Source organism: Brienomyrus brachyistius, chromosome 9 (genome assembly GCF_023856365.1).
Source record: "Brienomyrus brachyistius isolate T26 chromosome 9, BBRACH_0.4, whole genome shotgun sequence".
NCBI lineage: Eukaryota > Metazoa > Chordata > Actinopteri > Osteoglossiformes > Mormyridae > Brienomyrus > Brienomyrus brachyistius.
The window spans coordinates 16077384-16091343 of record NC_064541.1 but is presented as its reverse complement, the minus strand read 5'-3'; positions in this window follow the sequence as shown (position 1 = coordinate 16091343).

The window sequence follows — 13960 nt, the reverse complement described above, 5'->3', positions numbered from 1 at the left end:
TCCCCCGCCCCTTTGCCCACCCCTTAAATTCCATACCTCCAAAGATAGCTACCTCAGCCTGACGAAAACGTCTGAGCCGTTAAGATGGCCGCCGGCCAGCTGCTTGTTTCCAGGAGATCCCTACCTCAGCTGAAACACCCCATCTATGTGTCCCCCCCCGCCCCTCTCCACCCCACGCACGATGGCCGGTGACCCAAGCCAGCTACGGCCACCTCCGTTCAGGAAGCCCCCAAGATGGCAGCTGCCAGCAACAAAGCTGTGACTAAGCGATGGCAAGCTCGTCCCCTGTGCTCCACCTCCCGTGTGCCTTAGCCACACCCCTCCAGCCTTTTAGAGCCACAGTTTGATCTGGGAGGTTGATTTCGCTGCACAGCTTCCAGGATTGAACCTGGAAAGGCATCTCCAGCTTTGGCCTCCAGTGACCTCCAGTTTGGAGATGTGCCATACACACTGTTGGCCACTAGGAGGAGACTGTCCAGCACCCTGTGAGAACCTAACCTGAACAAATGGAGTGACCTCTGTCCAACCTCAGCCCCCTGTAGACAGATACTTCACAGGTGGGTGATGGAGACAGTGGCCATCAGGATGCCGTCGAAGGTCATATGGCCACCACTGAAGCTGCCTTGTCTGCTGTCATAGCCTGCGAAAGGCCTTGCAGAGACCTACTGCTCCAGGCATGGTGACTCATGAGAATCCCCCGATTTAGACATAGAAAATGCCAGTGGCACTTATTTCAGTAGGTAACAAAACAAGGACGTGTCATCTTCGAATCGGGGGGAGCCTGCGTGCTTCTGCAAAAGTAACAGTGCCTACATGTTTTTCTTTACTATTCTCAAAGAAGTTTTTTTGGTGCAAAAAAAAAAAGTGCTTTTAATGGAAAGTTCGTACTCCCTTTCAAAACATACATACACTCCTCCATCCTGGTGTAGTTGGCAAGATGTTAACCTCTTTCTTAAGATTTTAATCTCTTTCTGAAATTTCCAGAAGTGTCAATAACAGCTTCATATGTCCTTGAAAGGACTACATTTCGAAGCTCATCTCAGCCGAACTCTAAATCCGCTTCTTATTTGCCCTTAATATTCTACTTCTTGGGTGTCACAAGAGCATGTGGTCGTTACGGGGAGATAAAACACTGTATGGCGGATTTCCTGGCTGATAGACTTAGTTTGGTTCATGTGTATGTTTCCCTAATTCCCCAGAAGCAACAGTAAGGTCTTACTGTAGGATTTTCCTTAACTTTACAGAGATAAAATCCAAACCCGAAAAATATCCAAAGACATCAAATTGAAATGGTTTTCATTCCTTACATTTTTAACACTCAAAAATAATGATAGTTCCCTTACTCCTTGTTTTAAGAGGATTTTGGATAAGCAAGATCTCTCCGTAAACCAAAGGTAAAAACACCAGGATTCGCATAGTAATAAGGGTTAGACAGGCTTATTTGCATATGTCTGTTTAATTTTACGCCTTATGATCTGGAACAGGTGAACATTTTTTCCTTGAAATATGTGTTTTAAATTTTTTAACGACAGCAAAAAGTATTTTCATATTTTCACGCATAAACACAAAACTGACTTTGTCTTTGTAACTGTAGATTTGAAAGTTGCCAAATAACTCTCTTTTAAAAGTTAGTAAATATGACCAAATACTTCTTGTATATTTTAACATTAGTAGTCTTTCCCTTGAGTGACTCTTACTCACAACCAAAGCACAGGAACATGCGTGTGTGTACAGGTGTGATTTTTTTATACGCGTGTGATGGAGCATTGCGCCACTTCCTGGCAGCTGACCTATGAAAACAGTGTGTGCTGTATTTCCTCATTCTACCCCAAACTGAGTATTGTGCCAGTTGTATTGTGCTACAGATATATACAGAGAAAGGCACAAGAGTTTTTCCTGTGGTGAGGCAGGAAAACAGCCACCGATAGAGTAGCTGCCAGGCTTCAAGGTTTGTAAGGGCTCTGCTGTTCATTGTCCAGGTGCCTCTGCTTCCATTTACATTTTATACTACATGCAGAGCTGAGACTAATTTTATACCAAAAGAAAATTCATGTATGTGTTGTGGTGTGGGAGATATTTTATCCTGTGTCTTTTGGCTGTTCTTGCTACGGAACTGACGCGATACATTCTTTTGTTTTTTTTTTTCTGAACAGTTTTTTTCCTGCTGAATATGGGGAAAATTTGCCAAAATGTGTGATTAAGTTCATTTCTACAAATGTTATTATTATTGTTATTAATGTTATAATTATTGTTTTTTTTATTTCCGATTTTCCCTTTCCCCGTTCGTTTACCTTATTTCCCCATTTTTTTTAAAAACTCTGTAGCAATGAAAGGATTGTGTATAAATGATTCTTAGGAATGTCAGAAAAAAATAAGGAATTATACAGTGGGTATGGTATAGGGTAAGCACTAGGGCACAGAGTACAACAGGTGATGAATTTATGGGTTTATGGGTGACATGTTTTATGATTGGACACTTGCAGGTCAGGTGACTCATGACAACTCTGACCTAGACTCACTTGACAGGAAAGCACTGTGTGGAGGCACCTACAACAATGTAATGCTTCAGAAAAATCTAATGCTGCAAACTTGCATTATACGTACAAGCCATAAAGGAAAGCCTGAGCCATAAATGTACACTGCGGAGATGTAATGTAGTGCTCATGTTGATTTTGTACTGCTGTGTCACTCGGTAGTGCTTTGGAAGCCTTGGTGATCAGGGCGGAAGCACTGATTGGGTTTCCCTGTCATCTGTTGTCATCTAATTGTTGGCTGCGTGTAAGTGAATAAGCCGGTATTTTTACATTATGTTGTTGGACCCTAAACCCTACATTCTTACCCACCACGCCCACTGGTTAGAAAACAGTAGAATGTAGATTATGGATGCTCCTGCCAATGAGAAAATTCACGCTTTAATGTTTTTGTTTCTTATACTTTCTGGTTTCTTTAATGCGTTCAAACGAAAGTGAAACTCTTAAAGCTTTAAACTGTTTTAAGGCTGTTACCTCCAGCCCAAAGAGACAAGACTGGAGGGATGGCTCGCAGGATATGAGGTCGTCATAACCAGAGACCAATATCTGACTAAAAACAAAGTTTAATACACGTTCTTGAACTCTCCTGGCCCTGCAGCACTCCTACTGTATACTGGTTTTCATCATAACAGAATTTGCTTGAACGTTGACCATAATTCGTTATTGGTGGCCCTGACGTAATGTTTTTCTCAAAAAAAAAAAAAAAAAAGATTAATGTATAGAATTAAAAGCTAGAACTGGATTTGCCCTTAAAGTAATACAAAGTAAATCCAACTATAACCAATTATTTCTGACATTATTTTTATTGGAACAGAGGTGGAAAGTTCCGGTCCAGAAAGTACAAATCCAGGCCAAGGTTTTGTTTCAACCAACCCATTGAGTATAAAGAGTCACATTAACAGAGAACTCAGCTGTTTGGTTGAAACAAAATCTTGGTCTGGATTTGTACTTTCTGGACCGGAACTCTCCACGCAAATATTATTGGACACAACAGCCTCAAAACTGTTGGGCTCTGGCTAAGCCACTCCCACATGTCCAGCTGATGAAATGATACGGAGGGAGTTCCACACTTAGTGCCCTGACCAATCGGCCTTCCACGGGACCCTTCTGTCATACAAATGGCCAGAGGGGAGCGTCGCAGTGGGGTGTGGGGGCTAGAGAGAAAATAACCACTGGCAGTTACTTCAGCCTTTTGTGCTTTTCACCTCTCTGTTGCTGGATTCGCCTGCTTGGTTGTTTTCGTAATATACTGGAGGGCAAACATAGAGATCCTTCAGAGGCTATATTAAAAATACCCTCTTCGCTTTTTGGAACTGGGCTGCTGGTGCGTAGAGGGAAAGTCAAACAGTGATTTGTGTCTGGCCTGCGCGTCTCTGCTTATGACGACCATGAGTGCGGTTTGGCTGGAAGCAGCCTGACTGTATACATTCTCTCTCTTTCCTTCTTGTTCAAATCCCATTGAGCCTGAAAAACCAAATAAAGCAAAGAGCATTATTTAGAAAATGACCTTTCTCGTGTGTTCATTTGACATTTCAAATTCTGGCAAACTGACCCATACTGCAATTTTAACCGTGAAAATTGATATTTTTTTTTTTTGCGAGCAAGTATTCTGTTATATGCAAGCCAAATGTTTTTCAGTTATCTTTTTCACAATGGGCATAAATCGGCAGTTTCGTGAAGGAAATGTCACCATTATGGCTCATTACTGAAATAAAACAGCAGCAACCGATTGAGAAAGGCTGAAAGTGAACGTTTGTTATTCAGATACTGTATGCAATGTACTGTAATTTGCTCATCACAATATGTTGAAAATGAAATCATTTTGCAAGCCGCCACAGGGTGAGTATGTGGAAGACGTGTAAGATGTCAAAGTTTCGCCAGAAATATCGCTAAGTGGATGGGCTGGGGTGAAGCTGCAGGCAGACGTTTCTCCTGCAGAGGAGGTGCGTGTTTCTAGTTGCAGATGCGGTTCTAGGCTGACAGAAGGGACAATTAAGAACCGACTTCATACATGAAGATCAGGCGCTTGGCGGATGCCGTGAGCTCCGTGCTGAATCGTATTACCGATTCCGGAGAGAGGTGACACAAAGGCGCAGCGACAGAACATAAGCATGTGAATTATCTTTCCACCAGTGCTGCGACGTATTGCAAGGCAGGTGTTTTCTAAGTTAAGATAACTCTGTGAAGCAGCTGGATTTATTACAATTTGGGGTTATCATCCGACCATCTTCCAACCTCTAATCCAGGACAGGGTCACATGGGGTCTGGGGCCTATTCGAGGAAGCATGGTGCCCTAGGCAGGGAACACCCTGAGTGCGATGCCAGTCCATTGCAGGACATGCATGCCCAACATGGACGGCCACGTGCCTTTGGATTGCAGGTACAGAATATGCTCTGCAAAATGCATCAAGTGCTGCGGGATTCCCCTTAATACTCCTCATAAATTAGCATTTCATTTGCTTTAAGATCACAAGTAAATACCAGGCACCTTCCCTGCTGGTTTGGTGCTGTTGAATTCACTCAGGTGTGTGTCACTCCAGCCAATTACAGGGCAGCTACTTCTGCAATATTGTTCATAATTGTTGTTATTAATTTCCACTTTCCTGTCACAGTCCACAGTCATGAGGGTAGGTGAACTGGCATTCCTGGAGCCTTTGCCAGGCAGCAGTAGGCACAAGGCAGGGGCACACACACCCTGGACAGGATGCCAGTCCAGCCACCCACACATGTACACAATGTCACTGTTTAGAGATGGCAGCTCCCCTAATCTCATGTCTTTGGACTGTGGCTTTGCACTCATTGCATTGGTCAGGCATAAGTCCACACTGATCATACAAGAAGATTATGAAAAAAAATAAGGAATAATATCTGCCCCCCCCACATGACGTCCCCACGCGGTCTGTATTGTGATGTTTCCACGCGGTCTGTCTTTTAACGCTCCCACACGGTCTGTCTTTTGACGCTCCCACGCGGTCTGTCTTTTGACGTCCCCACACGGTCTGTCTTTTGACGCTCCCACACGGTCTGTCTTTTGACGCTCCCACGCGGTCTGTCTTTTGACGTCCCCACGCGGTCTGTCTTTTGACGCTCCCACGCGGTCTGTCTTTTGACGCTCCCACGCGGTCTGTCTTTTGACGCTCCCACGCGGTCTGTCTTTTGACGTCCCCACGCGGTCTGTCTTTTGACGCTCCCACGCGGTCTGTCTTTTGACGCTCCCACGCGGTCTGTCTTTTGACGTCCCCACGCGGTCTGTCTTTTGACGTCCCCACGCGGTCTGTCTTTTGACGCTCCCACGCGGTCTGTCTTTTGACGTCCCCACACGGTCTGTCTTTTGACGCTCCCACACGGTCTGTCTTTTGACGCTCCCACACGGTCTGTCTTTTGACGTCCCCACACGGTCTGTCTTTTGACGCTCCCACGCGGTCTGTCTTTTGACGTCCCCACGCGGTCTGTCTTTTAACGCTCCCACGTGGTCTGTATAGCCATGCTACACAGCTGTCATTAGCATTCCAGATGGCGCACAGCGAATATCATGGCAGGTTTTCTAAGCTATCTCCTGGCATGCAGTGAGAGGGAGCGTAGTCTCAGTATTGCGTTTTCTGTCTTGTTTTTCCACAGCCTCAATAAACTCTCAAATCAGGAAGCTTTTGTATCGACCTTTAAATGTCACTTCACTGCCTCCTTAGCATGCAAGTCAGAGCTGGTACTTCTTTATATACATAGTCGCCTTAAATGACGATGTGCTACATTCCGTCATAAAAATGGCTGAAGGAACTGATCTATTCGACGAGGTCTACTAGGCTGTTTTGGGCACTGTCCCTGTCAGCAAAGATACCAGTAAGTAGCACCAAACATCATGAAGCATTATGATGGCTTAGGGAATGCATAATGGGAAGGGGGGGGGAGATTCGCATGTGTGTCGGTGATGGGTTTCTCCATAGGGACCCCCCCTTCTTCATGACCCATCCCTGCCCGTCTGCAGGTGACATGGTCTAGGCATAAGAATTCCCATCTTTTATTCATAAGCACTATAAATATAGCTGGCAGTTGACGGGGGAGGGGAGGGGGGGGGGTCGGCTTTCACCAGCGTACCTCTGTCTTTGGAAAAGCCAGCGGGTCACAGAGGCGGGAGAGGAGGTAACAGATAAGCATCGATTGCTTGGAAGGTGTTAACACGACCAGCGAAGTGTGCTGTTATGATCTGAAAGATCCCCTCCGGATTTATAAGAGCTGCTAGACGCCACACTGTCTTACTCACACATTACTCTCCTTTTACTACACCTGTACCTTTTTACATTTTGTAGCCAACATAGTCTTTTAGAACATTTCAGTGTGAATATAAAGCTTCTCATGTAGGATCATGTTCAAGGACATAACTTTGGGCTGGCAATTGGGGGGGGGGGGGTTCCACCCATTTAAAGGGGTCCAGCAGGTTGTATTGGCTGGTTTTGAGTAACTTCCCTTCCCCAATCCCCCATAATTTACACCCATGGTCATGTGGCAATCTGCTCAGTACAGCAGGCAGCCATACAGGATTTTTTTGTTTTTAGTTATTAATTAAAGATGTTTTATATGTTGATATTTCAAATATTCCATTAAAGTAAATGGACATTTAAAAATGTTCTGTTCCTTAAATAAGGTTCTCAGACTTGGGGTTTATTTTATCAGCCAACAGCCAGTAACTTGTAAGGGAAAGCATTTTATATGGTGTGTGAATGATTTGTCAGGGTTTTTTTATGGCAGGGGATGGAAGGAAAATCGACAGAAAGGGTCTTTTTACAAGTGCCAGTGAAGCAATTGCTGAACAACTGTCGGCAGATTGCCTTTGACACGGAGCGAGAGAGCTAGTCTGCGGTCACGTGAGCGACGAGTCTACTGGCACCGTCCAGTGTCTCATGTGGAGGGAAGGTGGAGTACATCCACTCCCCGATTAGCGATCAACGGTAATTAAAAAAAAAAATCATTTTCATAAATGAGTGAGAGAGATCTTTGAAGCAGAAGATACAAGACGTTTTTAAAAATTTCCACTTTATAGTTTATGGAGGATAATCATGGCATGGAAGGTTGAACTGAAGTTATAAGCACAGCTGCAGTCGCGCCGAGGCTATTGTGATTTTCATTTAGAAAGTGCGTGTGTGTGTGTGAGCATGCATGCACATTCTTTGAACTGACGGTGCCACGTGTGAGGATGGCATTGTGCCAGGCTATGACAAGTGAGAATGAATACATTATGCAGTAAAATGGTGGGGGCGCGTGGATTTAAAGGAACATGCATCTCTGTCTGTGGTTCCCCATGGAAATAACGGCTTGATTTTTTTTTGTTACATATTCCGCATTCCGCCCTTCCTTCTGCCTGCAGCACCATCTATTCTCCGGTCTTTTTCAAAATCCTCTTTCCTTTCTCCCATCTTCTCTTTTCCAGGAGAGACGTGATTAACCACACCTGCAGTTTTGCAATTGTTAACTACCGGCTAACCCAAGAGCCGGTATACAAACATGGTTAGCCCAACCTTCTCATCTCACACCAACTTTAAACATCAGCAAATAAATAAATCGATGCCATTCATGGGTGTAAAGTGATGAACCACAAGTACTCTTATTGCCAAGCAGTTGTTTCAAAATTTGTACTTTGTACGCAGCTGATGTACATTTGTTTTTATTCCAGTTTGTAAGAAGTGCTTTGACCGTATTTACCCACTATTTACCCACCAGGTGTGTCCACTACTTCCATACTGATTTTATTGGCTCATACTTTCCCCTTCCATTGACTTCAACAGCAGCGATTAACCATTGTTGTTAAAAGCTGTTGGATATGCAGTCCTTTCCTTTGGGTATCGCAAGTTTACGCATGAAAACTAGACACGAAAACTACTGACGCGATAGCTAATTAATGAATTCAGGGCCCATAGTATGGATTAACATAAATGCTTTGCGCATTGAATTATTTCCGTGAAACATATTAAAAGTTATCATTACGTTTTATTGCATATAAACGTCATGTACAAGATAAAAACGATTGATTAATGTGTTTCTCCTTTCCGTTTATTTGCACTGAGCGGGAGACTCTGCTGTGGCTGCGAATGAAATCCACAGAGGTCTGCTGCTCACACTCATCGAGAGGATCGCAATTCAGGAGAAGCAACAACTGTGAGCTGTCAGCGTTACCCAAAGCAAACTAAAGCTTATGAGGCTCTTTCTTTTCTCTGTTTGTTATTCATATTAATGGAGAATGACGAAAAGATGTGGAGCATTTTTATGTTAAAAAAAAATAAGAAATCGGGATCATTTTAATGTGTTTCCTGAAATTCTTCTTCCCAGTCAATCGCTTTCATAAAAATATTAAATACAACAATGACTTGTGAAGAGTAACAACTAGTATCTCCCGACGATAAATGCGATTTACTTGGTGAGTCAAAGTCTGATTTACAATGAATGTTCATCAGGCTGAAAGAATGATAAAAGATCAAAGCAGAAACTATATGCTGCATATAGATTCGACCATGGACTGGCTAGCTGGCATACTGGGCTCTTTCCCTGGGGGCTTTGTTTTTATTGTGAGATAGCCCCCCCACTCAGCAAAATTTATTATGGGTATGTATGTGTGGTGGGCCTGTCTGAGCAGAAAGCCACGGCAGAGTTTTAATGCCAGTCCAGCCCTGATGTATGCTGCAGACACATTACACAATATCAACCAGGTTAACAAAGATAAAAGAAGCCATGAATCTATAGGATTAGAAGCAGCCATCTCTCCCGGTTTCACACCCCGGATCACTGCAGAGTTGATGGCTGCGGCAGGGAGGGTGAGTCACGCTTCCTCCGAGACCGCGAGTCACGTGGATCCTCTCCTAGACGCCGCTCTCATCTGGGCTTCCGTCTCCCGTGTGACGGCTCGTTTCCCCAGGATCGTTCCCAACCGGCGAGTAACAAAAATCGGGATCCATTGTCTCTGTCGTCTGTCCACTAGGGATTCAGGCGGAACGGGCCGAGAAAATGGGAGCTGGGGACATGTGTGAGAGTGTGCGTGAGACAGAGTGCAGAGGTGCCAATCCAATCTGGCCAGGTTTCACACAGTGGAAAATCTCTCCATCTGTAATAATATACAGTGCTGGTTAAACAATAAAGTCTCCTCTGATACCGGAAGAAGATTCCTTATCGGTGTTTGTGTGCGTTAATAAAAAAAAAGAAGAAAAAAGAAAAACTGAAAAATGAGCAAAAACAACTAATTTGTATTTTATTGTGGTATCAGCACATGGGAGAAAAGCAAATCAGGCAGATTATTCTTAAATATCATTGAACTCACTTCTGCCTTCCACTTTACTGGGCTCTGCTTTTTAAGTTCCCGATTTGCTATATAATTAGGACTGTGAGAAATCTCCTTTCTCATTTATCCAGATGAAGGGTGAGCAGACATGCCGCACTAACGATGCCCTGAAAGTCAGCCAAGGTGATCTGTGCACTGTGCATTAGCTGTGTATTTCATCATCACCCAGTCTCTTTATATATAGTCAAGGTCTTCGATTGCACTGGTAACTGCAAATACCGAATTGTGTCAACTGAGTGCAGGGACAGGATCATCTCTGCAGAATATTTCAGATGTTTGGTGCTTAGTAACCAAAATTCTGTGGGGGGGTTCTGCCTCATTCTGAATGAATGAGGATCTATAAATAGCGTTTCACAAACCACCATGTAAACAGGATGACAACCTCAATGAAGTATGTAATGTAACTGGGATAGCAGTGGTGGCTGAATGGTTCGGGAAATGCACTTGCAGTTCGCTGGATTGAATCCCTGACCAACAAAAGCGCTACACTCCGCTATATGGCATGGATTAAGTGCAGAGGACCCATTTTGTTGTTGTGTGTCAACTAATCACTTTCCAGTTTCCAGTGGACCAGTTTCTTCATCATAACTATTTTAATAAGTGTGGTTCTTGATCAAGGGTCACATGAAATCGTCCAGAGAGAAGCAACCTGTGCATGGAGTAATGGAGTATTAAAATTGCCAGTACATCAGTACAGTGTAGAACGAGTATGACCAAGTCAGGCTTGGGTCACATGTGATTTGAAAATGGAAATGAAAATATGTTTTATTTTCCATTTGTACAAATATGAGTACAGGTACATTGGAAAGCATCTTGTCATATTCCTTCCTCTCTCTTTTTTAGACATACACACACATAGATACAACTGAGAGCAGACCTTGCATCCGAGTGCAAGAATAGCCATTCATCCGCCCCCCTGAAGCATTTAGGTGCCTTTATTTGTTTAGACAATTTAGTTCCTAGAATAGGTGTCTGTCAATGATTCTATCAGCATTATGAAGCTCCAATGGCTACGGAACTGAGCCATAAGACACGTTTTTTAGTACAGTTTGCTGTCCAGGGAAGAAGTAGAAAAACTGTATTGTGCAAATTCTCTCCGGTAATGGATGCGGAAATCTGATTATTAATATTCAATCAGGGTTTCCATCTTAATTTATAACATCCTGACCAGCAGTGTGAAGATCTAATTAGACATTAGAAAAGGATACATTTTAATGTCTGCTTTATAGGTGCTTAGTAACACTAAGAAATGTTTTTCTGATGCACGGCGAGGGAGGATGTTTGCCTTCATCGAGGAAGTAATGCAACTTGGGACTGTGAAGAAAAACTTAAACTATGAAAACCATGACATGTATGACCTTGCCGAGTTACTCATGACGTGAATAGGTTTCTTACCGAATCAAGTTGTTTGTTTGTTTAACTTAAGCTAACAAGACTGTAGGGAATTAGCAGAGTGATTTAGATTTTAATGAGCTTTGCTACACTGTAAAGGTTGCCTATTCGGTGCACGTTCAGATGCAAGTCATTGTCCGAAAGCTCGGTATTTTCACAGGGCAAACTGCAGGAGCCATTTTTAATCCTCATCTGCATCTGGCTTTTGCAGAAAAGCCTATTTGTTTGTGTTTTTTTCTCTGTTTCGGAATGACTTCATCTTAACATATCTTTGTGTCACAGTCTTGTGTTGACCACATCCATACCTCAAAGCCAGCCTTCAGAATGGAAAAACAAAAAAACCTTTTTAACCTTGTTTTGTGGATTTATAATTGTGCTTGGGGTTTCCTCTGTTTAATTGGGAGTATTTAGATTTCATATTGAGCATGAAGAGAAAATTATAGAATTATTAATGGTCTGATTATGGAGGTGTTCGAAAATGCAAGGTTGGCAATAAATGTGACTGTGCCTTTCTTATAAAAATCTGTAATTTGACATTTCGTGTCTTGGACATTATGTGTTCCTAATGTATGATGACCATATTATTAACTAACTAACGAAAGTGCATTGAACTCATTTTTCGTATAATATAAGTCAAAGGTAACCACACTCACTGACCACTATCAGCTACTGTTACTTTTTAATTAGGACACTTTTTTCTGCATTTTTTGACTTTTTTGCCCAGGGTAAAGCTTTTCAGGTGACCTCTTCTGTAAAAACACTTTCCAGCACTCCCATCTACGTTATATTGGTGGGATACAGTATCCCATGGTAACATTTGGATTGCATTATATACGCTTTGTCTTGACTTCTGCAGTGATACGATGCTCCCTGTAAAATACTGAAGGTCCTGCTTGTCACCATTGTCATGACGTACCGGCTGCCTGTGCATGTAGAAATAAAGCACTGAACCAAATATTCAATCGCATTCATTAATACGCCAAACCGTTCTGAAACCAGCCCAGCCCAAACACCACTTATAAACTGTCTGCTGGAATGATCTCAATCGCTCTTTCTTCTTCTGCACCTGCAGTACCATTTCTGTCCATCTTGGAAAACCAGTTCTTCACTCTCCATTTGTGTCTATGGTCCCTGTTGTGGTCAGGGACCGTGAAGTAAAGGACTTGAAGACCAGGTCTTGAGAACAGAAGGGACAGGCAGCAGAACGGATGCTGCAAGAGAAGAATGGGCATCTTTGCCTTGTCATTTTATTTCCTGTTCTGATGCAAATGGCTGCCGTGGGAAAGTTCAATCATGCCTTGAGGTGAGCTCTTTGCAGTCAGGGATGCACCCGAAATATCCATGTCTTGCATACTTATTTCCGGCTTTTGGACAGTCAGGGGACTCCAGGTTAGCTGAAGAACTTAACACATATAATAATGTTTGTTTTTCTGAGATAATCGTGGGAATTAAATTTCAGATGAGAGCGCTCTATCCAATGGTAAATATTTAACATTTAATCTGCTGGCTCTATTCTTTTGATTTTCTTATATCAGTATTATACGTTTGCCGAATCGTTATTGGCTCAGGCCTCAGTCTTTCATACTGAGTTGCTGCCTGCTGATGTGGCTGTATGGCTCATATTAATGGACTCAGCTGACTGAGAGAAGGTCGCTAAGAGAAGCAAAAACACGAAGCTCCGTTTGCTGTGTGTACTAACAGAACGCATTTTGATGCGCATTGGGATGCGTGCTGCATTCTGTCATAGACTTCCTGTTGAAGCATCAGACCAGATGTCATTGTAGTGAATTCATGAAATTCAAGGTCACACTTTGTTTTATCATAGAAACGTGGGAGTCCATTGCATAATCAACAAAAGCCTTAGTCACTTGAGTATCAAACAGCTGCAGGCTTATATATTTCTCATTCAAGTGTAGCTTTAACAATACTGTAATATATTGCTATCCGGTTAACCATCTGCTCAGAGAAAATGCCATTTGTTCAATAGCAGTCTAAAAAAATTAAAATTTGAAATGACAGTGAGCGCATCTCATTATATCACATCTGCATGGTTAATTTGGTAATTTCCTGGAAGTTATTCAGCTTAGTAAGGTGTGTCTAATTACTCTCATTTAATTGAGCCACATTTATTTTTCTTTATCGGATGCTTACAGGTAAGATTTCATGTAACGTTTCCCACTGTGTAGTTGTACAAGTGTAGCTCTGAGGACATTGGTAAACTGCTTTTATATTTTTCTTAAATTTTTTATTTAAAATTTTGGAGAAAACCTTTTAGGACATATAAATTACTGAGAAATTTAGTGAATCAGTATTATTTTAAATTCATCCCTGGCAGCTCAGGGGATACTCCAGTTTGCTTTCATGGCATGAGGTTTAAGAGAAATGTAAACTGCCATTAGTGTGTATGCATGTGTGTGTGTGTGTGTGTGTGTGTGTGTGTGTGTGTGTGTGTGTATGTGTGTGTGTGTGTGTGTGTGTGTGTGTGTGTGTGTGTGTGTGTCCACAATGTAACATAAACCTGTCACAATGGCGTTGAGCATAAAGAGTCCCAGTCACAGATACTCAACTGGTTGGTTGGAAGTAAATCATGGTCTGGATTTTTACTTTCTGGACCTGAAATTGCCACCTCTGGTTTGTTTTACAACCAAGACTCAGAATGTCCTTTTTCCAAACATCAGTGAGGCGATATTTAAGATTCATTGGTTTAAAGGTATTT